Source organism: Monodelphis domestica, chromosome 3, assembly GCF_027887165.1.
Source record: "Monodelphis domestica isolate mMonDom1 chromosome 3, mMonDom1.pri, whole genome shotgun sequence".
Classification (NCBI taxonomy): Eukaryota; Metazoa; Chordata; class Mammalia; order Didelphimorphia; family Didelphidae; genus Monodelphis; species Monodelphis domestica.
In genome coordinates this window covers 230,715,046-230,737,264 of record NC_077229.1, presented here as the reverse complement: position 1 = coordinate 230,737,264, position 22,219 = coordinate 230,715,046, and positions in this window count along the sequence as shown.

Genomic DNA, 22,219 nt, shown 5'->3' with positions numbered 1-22,219 from the left:
GGAAATTAAGTGATATAATTCTACAAAATTGGTTAAAGAACAAATCATAGAAACAAATAATAATTTCATTGAAGAGAATGACAATTGTGAGACATCAGTTCACAATCTATGGAAAGCAACCAAAGCAGTACTCAGGGGGGAAATTTATATTCTTGAGTTCATATGTTAGCAAATTAGGGAGGGTAGAGGTCAATAAATTGGGCATGTAAATTAAAAAACTGGAAAGTGAACAAATTAAAAATCCTCAGATGAAGACTAAATTAGAGATCCTAAAAATCAAAGGAGAAACTAATGAAATTTCAAGTAAAAGAACTATTGAATTAATAAACAAGACTAGAAGTGATACATTGAAAAAACAAATAAAATAGACAAAGTACTGGTCAATCTAATTTTAAAAAGGAAAGTAGAAAAACCAAATTGACAGTATCCAAGATAAAAGGAAGACATCACCTCTAATGAAGAGGCAATTAAGGCAATCATTTAAAATTATTATGTCCAATTATATGGCAAGAAATATCTTTCTAGGTGATAAGAATGAATATTTACAAAAATATAAATTGCCTAGACTAACAGAGGAAGAAACAGAATACCTAAATAACCCCATATCAGAAAAAGAAATTGAACAATCCATCAAAGAAATCCCTAAGAAAAAATCCCCAGGACCTGATGGAGTCACAAGTGAATTCTATCAAACATTCAAAGAATAACTAATCCCAATAATATACAAACTATTTGACGGAATAATCAAAGGAGTTCTACCAAATTCCTTTTATGAAACAATTATGTTACTGATTCCAAAGCCAGGTAGACCAAAAACAGATAAAGAAAACTTCAGATGAATCTCTTTAATGAACATAGATGCAAAAATCTTAAATAGGATACTAGCAAAAAGACTCCACCAAGTGATCATGAGGGTTATTCATTATGAGCAGGTAGGATTTGTACCAGGAATACAAGGATGGCTCAATATCAGGAAAACCATTCACATAATTGACCATATCAACAAGCAAACCAAGAAAAATCATATGATTATCTCAATAGACACAGAAAAAGCCTTTGACAAAATACAATACTCATTCCTATTGAAAACACTAGAAAGCATAGGAATAGAAGGGCCTTTCCTAAAAATAATAAACAATATATATCTAAAACCATCAGCAAACATCATCTGCAAAGAGGATAAACTAGAAGCCTTCCCAATAAGATCAGGAGTGAAACAAGGATGCCCATTATCACCTCTATTATTTAATATTGTACTAGAAATACTAGCCGTAGCAATTAGAAAAGAAAAGAAATTGAAGGTATTAAAATAGGCAGTGAGGAGACCAAGCTAGCACCCTTTGCAAATGATATGAAGGTCTACTTAAAGAATCCTAGAGAATCAACTAAAAAGCTAGTCAAAATATTCAACAACTTTAGCAAGGTTACAGGATACAAAATAAACATAAGTCATTAGCATTTCTATGTATTTCCAACACAGCAGCAAGAATTAGAAGAGAAACCCCATTTAAAATCACCCTAGACAATATAAAATGCTTATGAATCTATCTGCCAAGACAAACACATGAACTATATGAACGTAACTACAAAACACTCTCCACACAATTTAAACTAGATCTAAACAATTGGAAAACCATTGATTATTCATGGGTATGATGAGCTAACATAACAAAAATGATAATCCTACCCAAATTAATTTACTTATTTAGTGCCATATCCATTGAACTACCAAAAAACTTTTTTTACTGAATTAGAAAAAAACCACAACAAAGTTCATTTGGAAGAAAAAAAGATCAAGGATATCCAGGGAAATAATGAAAACAAAATGTGAAGGAAGGTGGCCTTGCAGTCCCAGATCTCAAACTATACTATAAAGCAGGGGACATCAAAACAATATGGTACTGGCTAAGAGAAAGAAAGGAGGATCAGTGGAATAGACTTGGGGTAAGTGACCTCAGCAAGACAGTCTATGATAAGCCCAAAGATCCCAGCTTTTAGGACTAAAATCCACTATTTGATAAGAATTTCTGGGAAAATTGGAAGACAGTATGGGAGAGATTAGATTTGGATCAACATCTCACACCTTACACTAAGATAAAATCAGAATGGGTGAATGACCTGAATATAAAGAAGGAGACTATAAGTAAATCAGGTGAACACAGAATAGTATACATGTCAGATCTTTGGGAAAGGAAAGATTTTAAAACCAAGCAAGAGTTAGAAAAAATCACAAGATGGAAAATAAATAATTTTGACTACATCAAATAAAAAGGTTTTGTACAAACAAAACCAATGCAACCAAAATTAGAAGGGAAGTAACAAACTGGGAAACAATCTTTATAACAAAAACCTCTGACAAAGGTCTAATTACTCAAATTTATAAAGAGCTAAATCAAGTGTTCAAAAAAATCAAGCCATTCTCCAATTGATAAATGGGCAAGGGATATGAATAGGCAATTTTTAGTGAAAGAAATCAAAACTATTAATAAGTACATGAAAAAGTGTTCTAAATGACTTATAATCAGAGTGATGCAAATCAAAACAAATCTGAGGTATCACCTCACACCTAGCAGATTAGTTAACATGACAGCAACAGAAAGTAATGAATGCTGGAGGTGATATGGCGAAGTTGGGACATTAATGCATTGCTGGTGGAGTTGTGAATTGATCCAATTCTGGAGGGCAATTTGGAACTATGCCCAAAGGGCGCTAAAAGACTGTCTGTCCTTTGATCCAGTCATAGCACTGCTGGTTCTGTACCCCAAAGTGATAATAAAGAAAAAGACTTGTACAAGAATATTCATAGTCATACTCTTTGTGGTGGCAAAAAATTGGAAAATGAGGGGATACCCTTCAATTGGGGAATGGCTGAACAAATTTTGGCATATGTTGGTGATGGAATACTATTGTGCTCAAAGGAATAATAAACTGGAGGAATTCCATCGCCAAACTGTAGCAGTTAAAATTTTAGTTTCTCTGCTAGAAGTATTATATTTTATGAGGTTTATTAAAGATTAAGAATTTAAGAAAATACAAGTAAGAAAGCACGTGCCTAGGATGGCCAAAAGGCCCATTCAATTTCACTTACATCATAAGAGACAAGTCTGCTTGGAAGCAGAAGTAGGAAGAGGGCTCAGTAGGCTTTTACAGCCAGTTAAATAGAAATTTTGATCTCGTGCAGGTGGGAACTCAGGTGAGACTAGAGGGCATCCTGGGAACTAGACTTCTGGGCATTGAAGTCCAGGGTTCAAATCTCCATTTTTACACATGTGAACTGAAATGACCTCCAGGAATTGATGCAGAGTGAAAGGAGCAGAACCAGGAGAACATTATACACAGAAATGGATACACTGTGGTACAAATGTAATGGACTTCTCCATTAGTGGTAATGCAGTGATCCTGAACAACCCAGAGGGATCTACAAGAAAGAACACTATCCACATTCAGAGGAAAAACTGTGGGAGTGGAAACAGAAGAAAAACAACTGCTTGATTACATGGGTTGAGGGATATGATTGGGGATATAGACTCTAATGAACATTCTAGTGCAAACATCAACAACATGGAAATGGGTTCTGATCAAGGACACATGTAATACTCAGTAGAATTGCATGTCAGCTATGAGAAGGTTGGGGTGAGGGGAGAGAGGGAAATAATATGATTCTTGTAACCAAGGAATAATGTTCTAAATTGACTAAATAAAATTAAAAAAAAAAAAAGAAAACAAAAACAAAATGACCTGTAGATAGAAATAGCAAGTATTCCAGTATCTTTACCAAGAAAGCCCCGAAAGGAATCACAAAGAGTCAGGGATGACTGAAAATGATTAAATAGTAACAAAATTGTCAATTCTCTTGTATGTACATATACAATAAGAATACAAAAAAGGCAAAAGCAAACAAAATAAAAACAAAACAAAACCCTTACAATCGCCTTTATTTAGGTACATGGGACAACTAGGTGGCACAGTGGATAAAGCACCAGTCCTTGAGTCCAAAGGACCTGGGTTCCTAGCTGTATGACCTTGGAGAAGTCACTCCTCTGCTTTAGAATTGGTACCAAGACAGAAGATATGGGTTAAAAAAAATCTAGGTACATATACATAGAAGGTATACACAAAGAAGGGGAAGGTAATCTGAAAGGGGTTGACATTAGCAACTAGAAAACCAAGAAAGGCTTTAAGTGAGGACACTGAGGGTGAAAAGTTAAGTGATTTACCCACGGTCACACACACAGCCAATAAGTATCTGAGGCAGATTTCAAACTGAGGCCATTCTCACTTCTAGTTCATGTTACTCACTGTACCAAAATGCCTCTAAATATCATTGTCATTGCATTGTAACTTAGTTTTTCCACTAGCATTTTTAACTGAACATCTAATGCCCCTTTTTATCTTGCCTTTTCAAAATCAAATGCTAGGAGTGAGGTGAGCTTCAACTATGTGTGTGTATGTTTTAGAAAATAACATACTAAATTTCCTAAAGTTTTACTAATGTTAGAAATATGCATCTCTATTACCAATAAGTGAATTGTGGGTCAATTCTATTATTTCTATAATGTTGACTTCTTGAGAAAATAAATTGTCAATTCATTTTGTCGTCTGAGTACATCTATTTTTTTTTTGTGTGTGTTCTTGTACAGACGGGAATTGATTTATAGTTTCACTGTTTTATAAAAGAAAGCATTTCTGCCGTCAGTTTCAATCTTTTCCAAAATGTGCCTGTGTCTTCCCACACTTTACATGAGATTTTCTTTCCTGGGGAAAAAAAATTGCTGTTGTTCAGACAACATTTCTTAGATGTTTTTACACTTAGAGTTTGATTTCAGGATATTTATGGAATAATACTTCAGTTTCAGACTGTGGGAGTAGAACTGACTTGGCCAATCAGAAGGCAGTTTTCTTGAATTATATGCATGTAGAAATCTACTTTCGCAGCAATGCTATCACATTCGTGAAATATATCCTTTGGGGGATGTCTCAGCATTGGTTAAGATTTCTTTTTACCCATTAGGTGCTAGTGCAATTTGAAGGAGAGATGTTTCACATGTGCAAGTAAGATGCACATGGGCAGAGCTGTCAAGAGCTTGTAAAATATTACCCATCATGTGAATGCACATGAGGTAGACAAGGAATGACACTGAATCATTTATGGTGTTGTATCACTTTGCTCATTAATACATTGATTTACAGGATTTTTCTCCCCCTTTCTCTGTGTGTATGTGTGTGTGTGTGTGTGTGTGTGTGTGTGTGTATGTGACTTGACATTAGTTCCTACAAGAAAGTGAACAACTATAGTAGTGCTTTTAAAGCAAAATCCATTTTCCAGAGAGAAATATTTTCAATGTTGAAAAAAAATGCAACTCATGCAAAAGAAAATTAATCGAAGGTGGTTGAGTTCTGTCTATTTTCCTTTCCAGATTCTGAAGATGAAGAGTTTTTTCTGAACATGCTATCAGATTGGTCCTAGTATTTTACAATATTTTTTACACAGGAAAAAGTTAATAAGTTTCATATTTTATATTTCGCAATGCTATCTGATCATCTTCAACAAGACCAGATGTTGGCTAACAGAATACAATCAGTCTTACATTTGAAAATGGCTCCTATTAAAGGATTCATTCTAGTACTCTAAAAATGTCTGGACTCAGTGATTGGCTTCAGAAACAGTGTAGATACACACACTACTTACTGTAGACCTGTGTATACCACAGACTGCATGGACCAGCTCTAATCACAACTAATATCTGAAAAATAGACATAATCACTGATATTAATGTTGAAGTTACACTTTTTTTTTAAAGCAAGAAGACACTGGAAAACAGATTTAATCTCTGTCAGGCCTGACCAGGCTAGGCTGGTGAGTGAAACATTTTCAGAAGGTTCACATTCAGAAAACTTCCTTATATTCCCAGAAGAATATTTGTATGTGTAAAATACCAAAAAGAAAAGCCTATTGTTCTCCTTCCAGGTGTAAATGGATTTCTGACCAAGCCCTATGTGTGTGCCTGCTTATAGCCATAGGGGATTTCCTATAAAGACCTTTTTGAGAGATTTGGAAGGGGAGTTGTGTCAATGAGGATTTGAGTATATAGGAGAAGGAAAGTTGGCACATCTCCTTTCCTTGAGCTCTTTAAGGATGGGCTAGACCTATCTTTCTCCAACAGTTTAAACTTAAACCTACTTCTATTCAGTCACTTGAATTTAATTGGGCACCTTTTCAACAAGCTTAGGTAGCTATTTTTAACTCAGGTAGGTCCGAGAAGAGGCACACTAGGCTAAACTTGTAGTTAGATATGGCTACAGTTGAGGTAGATAGGTAGGGGTATGCTATTAAAAAGTACTTCTCCATCAGAGATTTCTTTTTTTGTTCTTTACCATGAAGTCTCCCAATTTATAAGTTTTAGATGACCTCCCATTGTGCTTTCATCATCAGCCTCCTGATGGAGGAATATATTTTCCCATCTGCCTTTGGTAAGGAAACATTGACTGCCTCTGCCACTTGCTACCTCTATGACCTTGTACAAATCACTTAACTTCTCCAGCCTCAGTTTTCTCATCAGCAAAATGATAGGATTGGACTACACTACCTCTAAAATACCTTCTTGCTCCAAATCTATGATCCTATGACCTCTATAGATCTCAGCTTTGAAAAGAAGTGGTTAACTATATGACCTCTAAGGATCCTTCTAAATATAAAATTTCATGATCTTTTTTCTCTTTTTGGCTCCATTATATATTTTGTGAGCATTAGGCTGAGGGGCAATAAATGTTTCTACTTTAACTCAGCTTATCAATACTGTCTTTGATGCATTCACTAGGCAATCATTTGCTGATGATGGACTGATATTTACAGAAAGCATTCCATAATTATATCCCCAAATCTTCACTAGCTTCTATGTCAACATAAATATTAACTTGGTACTACCAAAGTATATTCTAAGACCTAAAGATTCAACAGCAAAACAAACAACAAACAAAAATTTGGAAAACATTCATTAAATGCCTTCTTTGTTCAAGGTATTGTGTTGTGTTCAGGAAATAAATACAAAATGTAAAACTGTCTCTAGATTAAAGAGATTTACATTCTATAAAGGGTAGGGGAGGATACTACCTTTAAACAAATAAATGCAAACTAATGCAAACTAATCTAAGTGGAGAAAGAGTGCTTCATTGATTATGGATTGTTAACAAAGTAATGAAATATTACTACATCCTTAAATTGTGAATATAAAAATTTCCGAGAAGCAAGGAACATTTTTTATGAATTGATGCAAAGTAAATTAAGCAAAACCAGGAAAATGATATACATAATGATTACAACAATATAGATGAAAAGAACAAAAAAAAATCCAAATCATAACCAAATGCCGTGCCATTATAAAGACTAAACCTGACCACAAAGAAGATATGGGAAAATGTTCTTTCTTCCTTTCTTTATAAAGGTCAGGACTATAGTTGAAGATAACTGTTGAACCCATCAGACTTGATGTTTTTGACAATCTGCTTTCCTTTCTTTTTTGTTCTTTGTTATAGGAAGTAAAGCATAAAGGTCTGCTGATGTTATTTCCTTGCTCAGTGAGCTTCAGTGGTTCCCTATTACCTCAAGGATCAAATATAGTCTTTTGTTTGCCAATTAAAGCTCTTCATAATCTGACTCCCTTTGTGAAGAAAGCAATAAATGTTGGAGAGGATGTGGCAAAATTGGGACATTAATACATTGCTGGTAGAGTTGCAAATTGATCCAACCATTCTGGAAGCCAATTTGGTCCTATGCCCAAAGGGCGCTAAAAGCCTGCCTATCCTTTGATCCAGCCATAGCACTGTGGGTTTGTACCCCAAAGAGATAATAAGGAAAAAGGCTTGTACAAGAATATTCATAGCTGCGCTCTTTGTGGTGGCAAAAATTTGGAAAATGAGGGGATGCCCTCCAATTGGGGAATGGCTGAACAAATTTTGGTGTCTGTTGGTGATGGAATACTATTGTGCTCAAAGGAATAATAAAGTGGAGGAATTCCATGTGAACTGGAAAGACCTCCAGGAATTGATGCAGAGTGAAAGGAGCAGAAGGAGAAGAACATTGTACACAGAGACTGATACACTGTGGTACAATCAAATGTAATGGACTTCTCTACTAGCAGCAATGCAATAATCCAGGACAATTCTGAGAGACTTATGAGAAAGAACACTGTCCACATTTAGAGGAAGAACTGTGGGAATAGAAACACAGAAGAAAAACAACTGAAACAACTGCTTGATCACATGGGTTGATGGGGATATGATTGGGGATGTAGACTTTAAATGATCACCCTAGTACAAATATCAATAATATGGAAATGGGTTTTGATCAATGACACATGTAAAACCCAGTGGAATTGCATGTCAGCTATGGGAGGGGCAGAGGGGAAAAGAACATGAATCTTGTAGCTATGGAAAAATATTCTAAATTAATTAAATAAAATTTTCAAAAAAATCTAAAAATAATTAAAAATTAAAAAAAAAAGCCCTTTGGGCATAGATCCAAATTGCCCTCCAGAATGGTTGGACCAATTCACAGCTCTACCAGCAGTGTATTAGTATCCCAATTTTGCCACATCCCCTCCAACATATTTTATTTTTAGCACATTTATAAAAGAGCTTTAACAGAAATTATAATTAAAATGATAATAGGGAATTTATCTTGTTTTTCCTTTGTTCCTTTTCTTCTCTCTCTTTTCTCTTTCTTTTGCAGTTATTCACACTAATTCTACCTACCTATGAAATATGAAGCTTCTTTCCAATATTAAGTAACCCCTGCAACCAAAGGAAAATTGGATAAAGGGGATGACGATGATTCTCTGCACCTACAATCTTAGCAATCTCTTTAAGGTTATGAGGAGGCAGGGGGTGGAGAGAAAAGGATCATGGAGAATGTTGCAACTGATAAGAATTAAGAGAGACTGAACTTACCATCCCTAGGAGATTCTTTGAATGTCAGAGAAGTCTTCCTGATTTTTACTTCCTTGTTTTATGAAAAGAGTTAAAGGAAAAGGGACCTTATGTATTGATAAATGTTCTCAAAATGGCTTTCTGAAGAGAACATTGTAGTCTCTAGATGTTTGTCTTTGGTAACCTTGAATCTGTATCATCCAAATTAAATGAACAAACTCATAAGCAGCTGCTATGGGCAGAATTTTATGTTTAGCACATAGCAAGTGCTTAATAAGTGCTTTTTGACTGACTGACTAGACTTTGAGAGTGATGGAAAAATAAAGAAGACATGGCCTCTCTCCTAAGGAAGCTTGGACTTTAGCCACTTTTATGTAATTCATTGGGAAGAGTATTAGACTTGAAATCAGAGGAACTTGGATTTGAAGACTGGCTCCATATGATTGGCCTTAGGAAAGTCACTATGCTGTTGTGACCTTCAGTTTCTTCATCTAAAACATAAAGGAATATGGTTATATGGTCACTAAAATCTCTTCCCACTCTAAATTCTATGTGCATATGTGTGTGTGCATATATATGTATGTAAATATATATATACAGACACAGAGAGCTATATATATATAATATTTGAGATCTGTTTATCCATTTCTCCATAATTAGAGAGATAAATAATCATAGAAATTTAGGGCATATACACATGAGACCATAATACAAAACAGAAAATATTTTCAGTTTAAATGCACAAAACACATGCCAGACAAACATGTGCCAGATCCAAAGAAGGCAAAATCATTTTCAACTGGGAAAATTAGGAAAATCCTCATAGAAAAGATAGTACTACCCACTTACTAGCTGTATGACCCTGGGGAAGTCACTTAACTTCTGATTACATCAAGAGAAGACAATATTAAGCTTGCCTTCTAGAAGGATGGACAGAATTTTGATCAGAGGAGTGCTGGTAAATATTTTACAACCAGCTCTCTAAAAAAGAGGATTCATGACACAGTTTTAAATTTAATTTGCATAATTAACATTTTCTATATCACTTTCTAAACCTTAGACAACCTACATGACAATCAATCAAGCCCAGATTTGTAGCATTTGGCAATTTCCAAGGTATAAATGTGAACACCAAAAATTTAACAATTGACTAGTCTGAGCTATCTCTAGCACATCACTAATTTTAAACATTGGAGATAGGTGAGAGAGTATTTTGAGTACCAAAAATGGTTGAGCAAAAGTGTAGCACATGAATGGCCTAGACTTCTGCAATAGTCTTTTGACCCAATACCTCCCTGCCCACACTTCAAGCCCTTCCATTCCATCTATCATATCATTACCATACTGTTCTGTCTTATACACAGTTTGAATCCTGTCATTCATGATGACTTTCTCAAATGAAAATGCTTTAGTGGTTCTCTATTTTCTACCAGATTGAGTCCTGACTGCTTATCCTTACATCCAAGGTCTTCCACAATGTGACTGTAATTTGTCTTTACAGCCTTATCTAAAACTGTTTCTTAACTCTTACTATAAGTTCCAGGGAAATCAGAACACATAACATTAGATAACTGGATCTGAACTAAGGTGCTAGCACTGGAAAGAGGAAGAGGATATAAGAGATTATGGAGAAAGAATTGACAAGATTTAACAACTGATAGGATCTAGATGTCAAAAACATGGTAAACAACCGAATATGTAACAGGCAGCAGATCAGCAACAATTAGCATGCTAAAGTGGTAATTTTCTCTCAGAGACTTTAGGACACAAGCTCTGAGATTTCTCCAGAACTATAACATTAATATGATAAACATAAAGAGATTTGAAGTCACTTCTAGTTTTGTGTCCCTACTAGAATGTTTACTTCTTGAGGGAGAACTTTTACTTCCTAGTTCTTAGCATAGTGCCTTGCACTAGAAATTGTTGAATCAAACTGAATCTTGTAGAATTGAGGAAATTACTTAAAACATCCAATTTTCTACTTTGTTTGAGTAATGGAGGACTTTTAAAAATTACACAAGATCTATAAATAATAGGTTTGGAAGATAGAAGATAGGGGAAGAATAGAAAAGCAATGTTGAATACGGGATCAATTCTGGACAATAAAGAGACATGATATTCCAGAAGTTCCATTAGGGGTTTAGATTCCTGGTGATTTTAGTATCAGCAGTGGCATCTATTCCCCAAAAGAAAATTCTAAATTTAATTCACCAAGTCAACTATCTACTTATTCTGTCAAATAAATATGTAACAGTAATAGTAATAATAATGATAACTGCTAAAACTTAAATGGTGCATCAAGGTTTACAAAATACTTTAAAATATTATCCCCCTTTTATCTTCACTACAAACCTGGGAGGCAGGTACTATTATTATCCCATTTTCTAGATGAGGAAACTGGAGCTGAGAGAGATTAAGTGACTTGCCCAGGGTCAACTAATAATTGAGTCAAGATTTAAACTCAGGTCATCCTGACTCCACCTCTGGAAATCTATCTATTATGTCATGACTAATACTGGAAAAAAAGTATACCATGAACATAATAGATACTAGTTCCAAAACACTCGATCTCCTTCCCATCCCATTCCTTGAAAATAGTTAAGAAAAAACTCTTTGTAGAATGATGAAGACCAATAATACATGTCACGTTCCCCATTCTGCAGTTTACAGATTACTAAAAGAAACATGAATGCTTTTCTTGAAATTATCTTCTACCAACACTGTTGACTGTCTTTGATTTGAGTTTTGTTGCATTTAGTTTTGCCTTTATTTGGATAATTGTAGTCATTATGTCTACTGTTCTTTTGGCTCTATTTTCTTCTGTCTTTCACTTCCTATAAAACTTCCTATGTTTCTTTGAAATCTTCATAGTCAACCTTCCTTATGGTACAGACTCTTCTTTTATAAAAATTTTAACATTTATTGGCATCATTGGTTTTTTTATCACCTTCAGTTCCAAATAATCACATCTGCTACCTTACTTAAAGCAAAAAATAAATGAGGAAAAAAAAGTTTGGTGAAACTAATTTATACATCAGCTGAGTCTGACAGTATAAATAATGTTCTACATCCATAGTCCCCCACTTCTCTGCTTTCTCATATTTTCTTCAGGAAAATGATTGGCTTTTATAATTATATACTGTTAAAGCCTAATTTTCCCCCATTTATATTATTGCAGACAGATGACTTCTTTTTTCTTATTCTGCTTCTATATGCATCAATTAATATTTCTTCCTTTGCTCCTCTGAACTCTTCATATTCTTTCTTTCTTTTAGCAGAGTAATATTCCATTATGTTTGTATACTATAATTTATTCATTCCTAAATTGAATTTCATCAACTTTGTTTCTAGTTCTTTGTTACCAGGAAAAGGGTTGCTATAAATATATTTTTTTATTTTTGTGGAAATTTTCTTTCTTCCTCTGACCCCCCACCCCCGCCTTGAGATATATGCCAAGTAGTCAGTGAGTATATGAATGAAAGAAAAGCATTAAGTGCTTCTTCTATGCCAAATATTTTACTATGCACTACAATATAGTTGCAAATGTAAAGTAGCCCCTGCCGACATTGAACCTACTAATATGATAGTAGTGGGAAGGGAAGGATGTTTTTGGGTTTGGAAACTCACTAGATTGGTGAGTGATGTCACTGGCACCCTTTCCAGAAGCAATTGTAATGCTGATTTAATTACAATTAAGAGTAAGAGTTGGAAAGTTATGGGGAGTGGAAGGAGAGGGAGGAGGTCAAAGTGACTGTCAGGTGGCTGACTGCATCAAATGAGAAATATGGTCTGGCTTGGGGGAGGTTAAGTCCTCTAGGTCATGTGAGCTTGCAAGACTTACTGTGAGAATAGTGAGGTTCCATGATGCAGATTATTTCTGGAGGTCCTGTGGTCTAAGCAGGTCAGCTAGAAAGAATACAACTAGGGTTGTTAATAGTTTAATGGAATGGGAAATATGGTCTAGACCAGACAGGACAGATCATCTTCAGAGGTTTCGAACTGGAATGAATTATGTTCCCTAGGATATGGTTCCTGCAGATCTATAACAGCTGGAAGGTGGATTGGAAGAAGATGGCCAGAGACGATGGCTGAATAGAAGGTGAGGCATGGTTTGAGCTGGGATTAGTTACTGGGAGAAAGGGTATGGACATTTTGGTCTTTTTTAAAGCATAATCCCAAATTGCTTTTGGGTTGGGCCCAACAGTGGTTGGGCCCATTTATAGCTCTACCAAGAGCACATTACTGTCCCTGTCTTTCCATACATAGCTGTTTTGGAATGGACTATTTCCATCTTTTGCCATTTATGCCATTTTCCTGGGTAGGAGGTAAAACCTCAGAATCATGCTGATTTGCATTTCTTTTATTAATAGGGTTTAGAAGCAATCTTTCATATGGTGTTTAATAGTTTAAAATTCTTCTGAGAACTATTTGTTCATATTCTTTGACCACTTTGACCACTGGGGAATAGCTCTTAGCCTTACACATTTTTGTTATTTTTTCATGGGTCTTAGATATCAGATCCTTATGAGACATATATGATGAAAAGATTTTCTTTTCTCCCAATTAACAGCTTCCTTTCCTATCCTAGTCTCTTTGATTTTGCTCATGTAAAAGGTTTTAAATTTCATGTAGTATATTCTTTTCAATCAAGGCCATGTTGTTGTTGCCGAGTTGTTTTTCAGTCACGTCTCATTCTTAGTGACCACTGTGAATTTCAAAACTACTCAACCCTGTTCAAACCATTCTTTAGAGGATGGGATTTGGCTATTTCCTGATCAATAACAATGGAGATACTTGGAATGACAGAATCAGGTCTTGGAAACTACAATCTCCACCCTACTCAGGGTAACAGGATTTAGGAAGGGCTGCAGCAAAGCTCAAGATTTAATTATTTCAGAATATGACCTTCAACAGACATGTGCAAAGGGGACAGACCTCTGGGCTGTCCTGGGTTAAGCTAGAGCCATCACTGGCACAGGGGAGACACAGGAAGTGAGGTAGAGGACAGCTGAGGAGTCTGGGGACTTCCTATGTGGAGGAAGGAGGGTGTGGGAGACTGGTTGCTTGGAGTAGAAGCCCTGAGACTGTTTCTCCATTTTGGTCACGTGAGTGATAGGGACTGATCTCTTTTCTTTGCCTCTGCTATCCAAGGTCTTGGGCCTTTGGCCCAACCTAAGCAGAGGGGGTATTTAGGCCCTATTCCCTTCTCTCCCCTTTCTCTCTCTCTCTTTCTTTCTCTCTCTCTCTCTCTCTCTCTCTCTCTCTCTCTCTCTCTCTCTCTCTCTCTCTCTCTGTCTCTCTCTCTCTAATACGTTTCTTCCTCCTGTTAGTAATTAAAAACTCCATAAAAGGTTGACTGCTGACTTGAGTTTTCATTTAGGAATTACATAGCTGAATTCCTTGGCGACCTTAAATTAATATATATCAGTCTTTTAAAGTGATTTCCATATCACACCACATTTGGGATTTTCTTGGCAGAGATACTGGAGTTGTTTACTATTTCCTTCTCCAGTTCATTTTGTAGATGAGGAACTGAGGCAAACAGGATTAATTGACAACTTTCTCAAGATCACACAGCTAGTAAATGTTTGAATTTGAACTCAGGTCCTCCTGACTCCAGGACCAGTGCACTATCCACTATGCCATCTAGTTGTCCCAAATCAATGCCATATGTGAGTCTTAATCTAAGAGATCTTAGGAAGACTCATATTATGATGTGATATGTCCTATATATGATAATAATAGCTGGCATTTAAGTAATGATTTATAAGTATTCTGTCATTTAAGCTTCATAATAACTTGTGAGGTAATTCAAATATTATTATCCCCACTTGACAGTTGAAGAAACATAGAGATCAAACAATTTCCTTAAAATGACATAGCTAGTGAGGTAGCAAAGTTGGGAAATAAACCTATAATGCCAAATGTACCTTCAGATGCCAAATCTAGAGTTCTTTCCATTATATCATGGCTGTTATATTCACTTAAATTAGTATGCCTTTTTCTTTTATTGGAGCTCACTTTGAAGACCAGATTGAACCACTCTCTCACTAGTTTTATTTTCTGTTTTGAGAGAAGAGTTCTATTTCTTTCTCTTTTTGTTTTCAGTTTATAAACATTTGTCTTCTCTCCTATATATCTTATCAATTCCAGCTTGGGGGGGGGGGGAGAAGACAGGAAAGGAAAAAAAAGAAAAATGAAACTCATAACAAATATGGATAAGAAGGCAAAAAATATATTTTTTATTAGCCATGTCTGAAAAAGGGTATCTCTATTTGATTATTTCATCTATCACCTATCTGTCAGGTAGTAACATTTTTTTCTCTTGAATTATCTCAAATCATGGTTGATTTTTATGTTGATAAGAGTTCTTAGGTATTTCAATTTTTTTTGTTTTTTTGGTATAAATTGTTCCCTTGGTTCAACTCACTTCATTGCTTTAGTTCATATATGTTCCCAGATTTCTCTGAAACTTTCCCTTACATTATTTTTATAGTACAATATCATTCCATTCAAATAAGTGTAATTTGTAGAGCCATTTCCTAATTGGTAAGTGTCTTCCTCCATTTCCAATTCTTTGCCATAAAAAAAAAATAAACTCTTATAAAAATCTTTGTGCATAAATCCTGTATATGACACTTTCCTCTTTCTTTAACTGAATTGTGGAATTGGCTTGTAGCAATACTAGACCCATGCCTCTGGATTAAAGGGTATATACAAAGTTTAATAACTTTGGGGACACAGAAATTATTTTCCAAAATAACTAGAACAATTAAATCTGCCATCAACATGCCCATTTTGCAGCAGTCACTTAACATCTGTCATTTGTCTTTTCTGTCAACTTTGCCAATCTGATGAGTGTCTGGTAGAACCTCAAAGATGCTTTAATTTGCATTCTCTAATTATTAGTAACTTGGCATCATTTCTCATATGGTTATAGATAGCTTGAATTTTTTCCCCTAGACAACTGTTTCTAATAATAACAGCAAGCATTTATATAGCATTTTAACTTTAACAAAGCACTTTACAAATATTAGCTAATTTTATCCTCACTACAGTTTCCGTAAGGTGTATTTGTTTTGTTTTTATTCATGAGGAAACTGGGGCAATGGGAAGTTAAGTGACTTGTATAGAGTCAAAAAGTAATTAAGTATCAAGTCTTTCTGACATCAGGTCCAGTTCTCTACCTATTTCAATGCCCAGTCATCTGTCTCCTAATTCATTCAGAATATCTCTTAGTCTTACAAATTTAAATCAGTTCCTTATTTATCCTAGAAATTAGAACTTTGTCTTGACATAGGATTTGCAAAATTGGTCTAAAATTAATTTGTGCCATACTCTCTAGTTTTCCCAGTAATTTTTTTGTTGAATAATATGTTCTTCCCCAGTAGCCGTGGGGGGGGGGGTATTGGTTTTACCTAACACCTGTGCTATTTTCATGTATGCTTTTGCATTTTGTTTATCTAATCTGTTTCACTGGTTGACTTAAAATTTTTTTCTTACCAATATCAAATAGTTTCAATGATTATTGTTTTATAGTATAATTTGTGATATGATACCACTGTTTTCCCTTACTCTTCACATTTTAAAAATTATTTCCCTGAGATTCTTGACTTTTTGTTCCTCCATATGGATTTCATTAATAATTTTCTACTTCTATATAAAGTAATCCTTTGGTAGTTTGGTATGGTAATGAATAAGTACATCAATCTAAGTGGTGTTGTCATTTTTATTATGTTAACATACTAATATCTCCTTTTAGATCTGTCTCAATTTTTATAAAGAGTCTTTCATAGTTATATTAATATAATTCTGGAGTGTGCTGTGGTAGATGGATTTCCAAATATTTTTTACATTTTGTAGTTATTTGGAATGGAATTTATCACTTCCTACAGTGTTTTTCTCTTAATATATGGAAAAGCTAATAAATTATGTGGCCTTATTTTATATTCTACTTTGCTGAAGCTATTAATTTTTGCAATTATTTTTTAGTTGATTCTGTAGGTCTACTCTTTAAGGAGATCATTATATGATCTATAACAAGTATTAGTTCTGTTTCCTATTTTTTCTATCCTCACTCTTTCAAATTTTTGTCTATGTGTGTCATTTTCTTGGCTAGCATTTTAGCATTATTTAATAGTGATAATAATAGATATCTTTTTCACTTTTAATTTTATTGGAAAAGCCAATAGTTTGTCTTTTTCACATGGTATGCTGGCTTTTGGTTTTAGATTTTACTTTATAATAGTAAAGACAGGTCCATTTTTCCTATGGTTTATCAGAAATGTCTGCTACATTTTTTGAAAACTTTTTCTGCCTCCTTTGATATAATCATGCAATTTTGATTGTATGTTATGTTAAGGTCTTATATGCTTATAGTTTTCCTAACATTAAATCAGTCCTGCACTCATGGTATAAATCCAGACTGGTAATAATGTAAAATTTCTTTCATATGCTGCTATAACCATACTGTTGCTATTTTGTTTAATATTTTTTTGTCAAGGCTTTTAGGTATATTGTTTTACAGTTTTCTTTCTCTATTTTGTCTCTCCCTGTTTAAGCATGAAGACAATATTTGTATCATAGAAACAAATTGGTAAGATTCTTTTCCATATCTTACAAACAACTTGTATAATACTATAATTAATTTTTCTTCAAATGCTTGAGAGCATTCACTTGTAATTTTATTTGTTCATGGTTTTCTTTTTTCTTTTGTGAATTCATTTATGGCTTGTTCAATTATTTCCCCTAAAACTGAGTTATTTAAGTCCTCTATTTCTTACTGTTTTAATGAAGGTATTTTGTAATATTTTGAAAGCATCTACCAATTTATTTTTGGTTGTCATTTTTAGCTTAGCACTTAACTAGAGTTGTAAAATTGTTTTAATTTCTAAATTTTTAAAAAAGTTATGTGCCCCATTCATTGATCTATTTTTTTGTTGAAGAAAGTATTTTGAGATATAAATTCTCCCCAGACTGCTTTAACTCAAAAAGTTTGGGCATATTGTTATTTCATTATATAAAGCTATCTATTGTTTCTATGATTTGTTCTTTGACCTATCAATTCTTTAGGATGAGGGAAATTAGTCCGAAAATAATGTTTAATTCTTTTCTAAAGGATACATTATTTCTCTATAAATTTATGGTTGTATGCTGTAATGTATGGAAGTTTTGAAAAATATGCAATCTCCTTTTTATTCTCATTCAGCAATTGTGAGAGATCTATTACATCCAACCTTTCTAAAATTCTATTCTTGTTTGTCCTTAACTTTTTTCTTGTTTTTATTATTGTTAGATTTGACTATATCTGAAAGGGTGGTTTTTAGGTATATGACTATTATAGTTTTACTTTCTATTTCTTTCTCTAAATCTATTTCTCTTAAAAACGGTTTAATTATTTAGATGTGATGTCATTTCATGTACATGTGTATAACAGAGATGTGCATTTAAACATAGTTTTTTAAAAATTATTTACTCATATTTTTAAACCCTTACTTAAAGCAGAAGAGTGGTAAAGGCTAGGCAATGGGGGTTAAGCGACTTGTCAAAGGTCACACAGCTAGAAAGTGTCTGAGGCCAGATTTGAACCTAGCACCTTCCATCTATAGGCCTAGCTCTCAATTGACTGAGCCATCCAGCTGCCCCTAAACATGCTTTAAAAATTATCTTTTTTAACAAAACATTTAAAAAAGGTTGTCTTATTGAGATCATGACTACTATCCCTGTGTGTTTTTTGTTTTGTTTTCCTGAAGAGCTCAATAGATTTTACTCAGGTCCCTTATTTTAGCTCTGTGTGAAGCTTTTTTCTAAATGTGTCTTATAAAGAATATATTCTTGATTTTGCATTCTAATCCATTCTTCTACCCTTGTCTGTTTAATGGGTAAGATCATCTCATTCATATTCATGATTATGCATATTAATTCTACATTTCCCTCTATCCAATCACCTTATACTATTTTCTCTCTTTGCCCTATTATGCCTATTTTTACAGAGGAGAGAATGGTAAGAATGGAGTAGGCAATCTACTTCCTCTTTGCCCCTCTTTTATTCCTTTTGCCCAATCCCAATTAGTTCTTCTTTATTTTCTTTTTATTACTCCACAAAGTTGGAGTACATCTGTTTCATTTATGAGTAAATCCTTCCTGAATTTATTCTCTTTTTCTCTTGATGAGTTTAATATATTTTAACACTAAATTATGTATTTTTGTATGTGGAATCTTCCTTTGTCAGAATTGGATAAAAATGATGTATGTAGTCAGTTCTATCCCATTCCTTCCTCCATGTTTGTGGTACTCCACTCAAGCACACAGACTATGATAATGTACCTTCTACAATCTTCTCTCTTCCTTTTTAAGATTTATTTTTTCTTCCCTTTTCTTTCTTTTCTTAAGGACATTAAAGTGTAACAAAGCCATTGCTATTCCTTCTGTCTTATTTTTCTCCCCCATACAATATTAACATTTCATCATTATATAGTTACTTCTAATTTTTCAAATGTATTTAGTTTTGTTCTTGTTTCTTATGTTTCTCTTGATTCCTGTGTTGTATCAAAAAGAATTTAATCAAACTTGGTCTTTTCACCAAAAATTCTTGGAAGTTCTCTATTGCATTTCAGTTTCTTCCCAGTAGGTTTACATTCAATTTTTTGAGTTGTTATTCTTGGTTATAAGCCTATATGCTTTTCCTTTGGACTAGTATATTATCACATTCCTTTTTTTCTCCGTGAGCCTCAGTTTCTTTATCTATAAAATGAGGATCGTTGTATGGACCTTCCAAAATAATTATGAAGATAAAAAGAGATAATATACCTAAAATGCTTTTCAAACCCTAAAGCACTAAGTAAATGCTAGCTATTGATTATTACAATTGGTGAGTCATTTTTCCTCTCAAGTCATTTGCCTTGTCTATAAAATGAACAAATAATATCTATAGGACCTGTCTTACAAGTTTTCTGTGAGACTCACATGAGATAGTATATAAAAAACCCTCTGCAAACTCTAAAATGTTATTATGAAACAGATGATATAAAACAGACCAAGAAGTGATTGATGATGTTATTTTTTTTTCAAAAGGTAATCAAGAAAGCTAAGACAAAAACTAGAAGAGGGTGCATATTCGCCTGGACAGTTTATATTGTTTTGTTTTGGGGTGGAGGAAAACAGTGTTTATGTCCCAAATAAGATTTTTAAAGACAGAAATATATTTAATATTAGGTCTGACTCTCATTAGGAAAAACAGAACAAAATAAAGCAGCTGTGGTTGGGCTCTCAAATACCAGAAAGGTAGTTGTTCCATTATACTGTCAGAAACCACAGGGATGCTGTAACTTTAAAAAATGAAGGACTACAGTCGACTCTGTCCCAGGACTTCCAGCAACCATAAATGCCATGTCATCCTAAGCCTGTCCCAAGAAGCAAACAGATGATATACAGAAAATAGACTTGGAGAATTTTGGTCATTTTTCTGTCTAGACACCAGAGTTTCTCTTTTGTCACTGTCTGACTCTCTGCCTCTTTTCCCTTCCATCATTCTTTCCTTTCCTTCCTTCCTTCCTTCCTTCTCTCTCCTTTCCTTCATTCCTTTTTAGCAGATCTCTTTTGCTCTGAGATACTTTGATTAGGTCACCTAAAAGAGTAAGAAAATATTGAATTTTGCCGAAGAGACATTTATTAGGTCATGGCCTAGTCCATGTTCTTTTGCTTTTGTGTGGCTGACATGGATTAATGAGTCTCTGAGGCCTAGGATTGTTGTTGACCACAGTGGTTGTTTTTACATATATTCACACAATCACAGAATTAACAGATTAAATCTAAATAGATTTATATTTTATTTTGTTTCATCTGTGCAAAGTTCATAAACAGAGTGACTATCACAGCAACAGTGTTTACCCAGCTAGAAGAAAATTGTCTTTGAAGCTATGAATTTACACCGAGAATGTGTCTTTTCTTTGCAGACTACTTCCCCAAACTTAACTGCATCACGTGTAACAGGAGTGTTTTAGAGTTGTTGTTTTTTTTAATGTTTTACTACACTCCTCTGGCTCTTCCCTATTTTAGTGGGTTGTTTTTCTATTCTTGAGACTGTTTTCCTTACTCTCCATTTTCTCTCCTTCCTACCTGTTTATTGCTGCTCCTCCCACCCCTTCCCCCTCTGCCTCTTGCTACTTAACCTTCTGTTTCTCTTTGGTGCCCTCACAGGAAGCATATAAAGCAATCTCGGCTACACTGAGACAGAAATAAATATGTATGTAGTACAGAGTGGGTGCGACCAGGCTGAACAGCCTTCTGGCAATATGATACCGAGTAATCTACTTCCTTTCTAGCGCCTTGCCTTTCCCCGGAGCCAAGCAGAGCAGCAGATCTATGGGCTGGGGAGATTACCTTAGTCCACAGCTCAGCTCTCGGTGGCTCCGCTGGTTCTTAAATTACCTGGTCTCCTCCCCGAGAGAACAAAAAACCAGCTTCTCCTGTTCTCCATTTTGTGACTTTCTTTCTAAGTCTTCCATATGTGATACATGGGGGAAAGACCTAATCTTCCGAGTAGAGAAGCCTCAGGACAATAAAATGCTTGGATTTAGAGAGAGTTGACTAGCCCTGCACATTATCTATTATATTTATGCAGCTGCTCACCCTCAATGGGCTGTTTGAACCTCCCTGAGAGGATCTATTACACCTGAAAAATCCAACACCCTTATCTAATAGTCCAAAATACTGATCCTCGAAGAGGACTGGGGAAGGGAGAGAAAGCATTTGTTTGTCGAACTCTGCATTCATGCAGGCATCCCTAAGCCTTGTGCCAGGACTAATTTACAGGGAATCATTTTAGGAAAGAAAAGAATGTGGGTTTACTAAATGTTAAGCCTAGATTTCCTTGGAAAAGGCGACACAGTCTGGGAAAACAGGCTACTGAAATGATAGGTTAATATGCTTTTATCTTATCTGCTACACTGGAGCCTAGAGTGATCCCCCCGCCCCCTATGGGAATTAATCTTGCTCAGAAAAAAAAAAAAGTTAAAAGCTATTCATTCCAATCCAATACGCATTTTAAGTATCTGTGTAACAAAAACTAAACAAAGATTCTGCCCTCAACATGCTTAAGTTCTACTGGGGAAAGTGGGAAGTGTGGGATACAACATGTAAACATAAGTATATAACAAATCAATTTCTTTGTGGTTTAGGGAGGCAATCCTTGGAGAGGGGAGGAATATGAGCTACGGGCTCCCGGGAGATAGGAAGTGGGGATGGGCTGCCTCCTCCCCCCTGACAAACATTCATGTCTCTCCCCCAGAGTTCC